The 5,701-nt window shown below is 37.0% G+C and overlaps 1 pseudogene; it reads left to right on the top strand.

Moving 5' to 3' along the window:
* The first annotated feature begins 4,110 nt into the window (after nt 1–4,110).
* LOC100401088 (small ribosomal subunit protein uS19 pseudogene) lies at nt 4,111–4,719 on the top strand (annotated as a pseudogene).
* Nucleotides 4,720–5,701: the final 982 nt, after the last annotated feature.

Raw genomic sequence — 5,701 nt, 5'->3', positions numbered from 1 at the left:
AAGAAGAAATTGCCATCAGACAAAGTAATGTTTAATCCAGTAATTAGGTTCATACTAGGTAGAAGTGCTTGACTGTACCCACACTATACCACTTGTTTGGATCTTCAAAGCAGGAGTCAGAAATTGTGTATTTTAAAATTAATGATGTGTACGGAGAAGTTTGAATAGATTTAGTTAACCAAGTCAATGATAATCTTTGTTTTGTGTTTCCATAACAAAATACCACAGACTAGGTCATTTATAAAGAAAAGAAATTTATGGGCAGGTGTCGTGGCTTGTACCTGTAATACCGACATTTTGGGGGTCAAGGCAGGATGATCACTTGAGAACAGGAGTTTGACACAAGTCTTGGCAGCATAGCAAGATCCCATCTCTACCCCCAAAAAATGTGTTTTAATCAGCCAGGCACGATGAATCAGGTTTATAGTCCCAGCTTCTTGGGAGTCTGAGGTATGAAGGTAGCTTGAGCCTAGGAGTTTGAGATTGCTTTGAGCTATGGTGTGGCACTGTACTCCAGTCTAGGTGACAGAGTGAGATTCCATCTCTTAAAAAAATAATAAAGAAAGATATTTCTCACAGTTCTGCAGGCTGGGAAGTCCAATATCAAAGTGCCAAAATCTGGCAAGGGCCTTCATGCTGCATCAGTTCATAGCAGAAAGCTTTCAAAGACAAGAGAGCATGTTGAGCAGGAGAGCAAGTGGGGACTGAAACCCCTTTTACAATACACCTACTCCTGTGATAAGTAACTCATTCTCTCAATAAAGACAAACTCCTTCATGAAGGTAGAATCTTATAACCTTATCATGTCTTATTATGCCCTACCTTGCAATACTGTTGCACTGGAAATTAAGCTACCAACACAGGAGTCTTTGGGGATACCCTCAAACCACAGAATATTGCCCTTTGTTCCCAAAATTCACATCCTTCTCACAATGCAAAATACATCTGTTCCATTCAAAGAGTCTCACAAATCTTCACTCAGTCAAAAATTAACATACAAGTCCAAAGGCCAGAGTCACATATAAACTAGATATAAGTGAGACTCAAGTAATAAATAATCCTAAAATATATTTCTCTTCAGCTATGAACCTGGAAAGTTACCAAGATATGCGCTTTCAATATACAATGGCAGGACAGGCGCAAAATAGACATTCCTATTCCTAAAGGGAGAAATAGACAAGAAGAAAGGGGTCCCTAAGAAGTCTAAAGCCCAGTGGGGAAAACAACATTAAGGCTTAAGGCTAGAAAATAATCTTCTTGACTCTGTATCCCACATTCTAGTGGGGTAAGAATTGGGCCCCAAACCTTTGGCAGTCTTGCCCTTATGGTTTTGCTGAGCACAGGTCACATTGCATCTCTCACAGTTCAATATTTTCTGACTGCAGCTCTCTCAGATTGGTTTTGCACACTGGGAGGTCTACATTTCTGCTGTTTCAGGGTGGCCCTGCTTCCATGGATCTACTAGACATTGCCCTAGTGGGGACTTTCCACAGTGGCTTCTCTCCTGTGAGAAGTCTCTGTCTGGATCCTGAGACTATCAAAAACAGCCTTTGAAATCTAGGTAGAAGAAGTCATGCCTACACAAATCTTGCATTTTGAGCACCTGCAGAATTAGCACCAGAGAAAACCAAACCCAGGAAGATCAAGATGGCCCCAAAGACCCCTAAGCCACTGAATGAGAAGTGAAAGTTTCTTTCAAAGATTAAGACTTTCTAAACCATCTAGTAAGACAAACAAACAAACCTGTTTGTAACTTGCTCTTCAAAAAGCTCTTGACAGGATTCCAAGTGGAAAAGAAATTTATGCCTAGTATATATTTGAGATATAATTAATAATGTGGCTAAAAAAAAAAACTAATGGCAAGAGTTCTTAGTTTCAGTTCCATTATATAAAGAATTTGAAGACATCGGTCCATACCTCATGAAACAATCATAGCTGAACAAACTAAAAATCAATAGTGTTTCTAATATTCATCCGATAATTGAGATAGCAGGACAAACTGCTATTCTGAAATCTGGAGAAACAAGTGAACAGAAAGTCATAGTCAATATCTCTTTACATGGAGCAGAAGCCACTGGAACCTTATGAATAGTAGTTTCGATAAAGAATTGGAGGCTGAGTGTAGGCTACAATGAATATGAGAAAATTCTAGGGGCTGTAGCCTCCAGAGAAACATTCACTTTCATAAGATTTAAGTTCAACCCACCATAGTGAAGATGCAAGCAAGATCTCCTCATGACCAAAGGGGGACAAAAGGAGTAATCCCCGTGAATTAACCCCATGACATTAACAAAGGCCTACTATCCCAAAGGAGACTGTATCAGAGTTTTCTAGAGCCTTAATAAAAGGTCATTCTTCCCACGCTAGCCCCCACCAACATTCCTATATCAGATAAGAAGGGGGAAAAGATACACAAGGAAAAACCTTAAAAGGTCTCAGGCCAGAGACACAACATACTAAAAGACTGAGATAAATTTTACGTTATAAAAAGCCTTCCTCCTCACATGTTAACATTACACCACCAGAACTCATGTGTTTAATAATGGAGGGTAACAGCTAAAAGAGTTGCAACATATAAACTCTCTCTAATAAGGAACACTTAAGAAAGCCCAAAGACACATGGAGTGGAAAAAAGAACAGCAGAAAAATGTAACTCCTCTGCCATGTAAATTGCAGAGACCAAGAAACAAAACCCAGCTTCTACTTAAATTAACACAAATTCTCAGAGTAGAGAAATATTATACTTTGTTTCTGTTATCTGATAAATATATCTGGTTTCTAGCAAAAACCACAAGGCATGCCTAAGGTCCTGAGGAAAAAGCCTGAATAGATAAAACAAAGATGAGCACCTGACTCAGATTTGACACAGATATTGAAGTGATCAGACAGGCAACTTGAAAATAACTATGGTTAATATGCTAAGTGATGTCATAGAAAAAGTTTACTATTGTAAGAAAGAACAGTTGGGTAATGTGAGTCAAGAAATGGAAATTTTAAGAAAGAATTGAAAGAAAATTCTACAAATGAAAAGCACTGTAAGAAAATTTAGAATGTCTTTGATGGATGCATAATAGACTGGAAATGACCAAGGAAAGAGTTAGTGAATTTGATGATGTCAGTAAAAAGTTCCTAGAATAAAACACACACAAACACACACAAACACACACACACACACACACACACACAAATGGAACATAACACCCAAGAATAATAGAACAATTTTTAAAACTGCAATACAGACATAACTGATACAAAAACAGAAAAAGAAAGATAAAATGCAAGAAACATTTGAAGCAGTAATGGCTGTGAGCTTTCTAAAATTAATGGAAGATCCTAACCACAGAGCTCATGTTCTCATATTGCTTAGTGCTACCATCCCTACCCCCTCCAGAGCAAGTGCTTATTGAGATAAAGAAGTATCCAAATTTAACAACTATTTGAGTGATTGCAGTTATAAGTTTCTTTTTTTGTTGTTTTGTTTTTCACCTTACTTAAAAGTCTCTAGTTATATAATTGTAAGATTGGTGGCTCCTTCTGATTGGATGAGCTTAAGTTCTGTTTTTCTTTTCATTTGCTTTTTAAAAATCTTAATTAAATATATTTTACTTGAAATAACAGTCAATGTCACACCAACATCTTGTTAGTTGAGGAAATATATGCTTTTTATAAATATAATTAAAACCATATAAAATTCAGAGTACTACTATTCTTACTACCACTATTCCTGCAGCTAAACAACTCATTCTTCCTAGTACAAACTATGAGAGTATAGAAAAAAAACCAACAAATTATATAAAATGAACAACTGAAAGTGTTCAATTAATACAAGAAATGACAGAAAAGGAAGAAAGAAACAAAGAACAGAGGTAATAATTATGAAACATGCAGTAAAGTTAGTTGGATTTTAAAGACAGTAATTAAATTGTACGATCTAAACTTCATCTTCTGCAAAAGGATATAACTTGTAAGACTTAAAAATAAAAGTCATATTCAAAAAAGTCATATGCAATGCTTCCAGTAGATGCATTTTAAAATATAAAGTCATGGGAAAGTTCAGATAACATAATGGAAAAAGATACAGCATGCAAAATATAAACTCGAAAAGTTAATATGGCCATTTTAGTATTAGACAAACCAAACTGCAGTGCAAGCAGTATTGCCAGAGGTAAAGAAGAGTACTTTATAAAGATACAATGGTCAATTGAATTTTCTAAATATATACTAAATGATAGATCATGGGTCTTTTCTGAGGAAATGGCAAGACAGCAGAGGTAGAGCAGAAGAAGAGCGGACCTTCCGCAAGTTGACCTGGACCAGCTGCTGGACATGTCCTACAAGGAGCTGTTGCAGCTGTACAGTGCGCGCCAGCGCAGCGGGCTGAACCCGGGCCTTCGGCGGAAGCAGCACTCACTGCTGAAGCGCCTGTGCAAGGCCAAGAAGGAGGCGCCGCCCATGGAGAAGTCAGAAGTGGTGAAGACGCACCTGTGGGACATGATCACCTGCCCGAGATGGTGGGCAGCATGGTGGGCGTCTACAAAAGCAAGACTTTCAACCAGGTGGAGATCAAGCCAGAGATGATCAGCCACTACGTGGGCGAGTTCTCTATCACCTACAAGTACGGCAGGCCGGGCATCTGAGCCACTCACTCCTCCCGCTTCATCCCCCTCAAGTAGTGGCTCTGCTAATAAGGCACACAGCAAACTGACACAAGAACAGAAAATGAAATACCGCATATTCTCATTCATAGGAGGGTGATGAAAAATGAGAACACATGGACACAGGGAGGGTAGTACTAAACACTGGGGTCTATTTGCGGGGGAAAGGGTAGGGCCAGCGGTGGGGGGGAGGAGCTGAGGAGGGATAGCCTGGGGAAAAATGACAAATGTGGGTGAAGGGGAGAAAGGAAGCAAAACACACTGCCATGTGTGTACCTATGCAACTGTCTTGCATGCTCTGCACATGTACCCCAAAACCTAAAATGCAATAAAAAATTTAAAAAAAAAATAAAGGCACACAGATCTCCAAAAAAAAAAAAAAAAAAAAAAATCATCGAAATTCATGAAAGCAAAATTGGCACCTCTAAAGAAAGAAAAGTATACATTTGTAATAATAGTAAAGAATTTAAATTTCTCCTCTCCATAATTGATAAGGCAAGTAGACAAAAATGTAAGTAATATTGTAGAAAATTTAAGTAATATTGTAGAAAATTTGAACAGCACAATCAACTAAATTAGCATTTAGAGCTGACCATGCAGCTATAATACAGGCAAGCTGTTAACTCAATACATTTCAAATTACTGAAATCGCACACAGTATGTACCGTTAGCCCAACAAAATTAAATTAGATATCTAAAAAAGATACCTAGTTATTAGCCAAAATATTTGGAAATAAAGCAATATTTTCTCCTAACTAGAACCACTGATTTTAAAAAAATAAGTTACAAAAGAAAAATAGAAATTACTTCCAGTTGAATTATAATTGAAGTAAAATATATCAAAATTATTAGGGATGAAACTAAATATTTGCATGGGGAAAAGTATAGTTTTAAATCCTTACATTATAAAGAAAAAAGGTATAAAATCTGTGAGCTTAATTATCAACTTAAAAAGCTAGATGAGCAAATTAAAGAAGCCAGAAAATTATCTCGAAATAATTTAAAAACAAATTAAAATTTTTAGAAGAAAATAAAGAAGAGCAAAA

The sequence above is a fragment of the Callithrix jacchus genome, chromosome 3 (genome assembly GCF_049354715.1).
Source record: "Callithrix jacchus isolate 240 chromosome 3, calJac240_pri, whole genome shotgun sequence".
Classification (NCBI taxonomy): Eukaryota; Metazoa; Chordata; class Mammalia; order Primates; family Cebidae; genus Callithrix; species Callithrix jacchus.
This window is presented reverse-complemented; position numbering and strand designations above follow the sequence as displayed.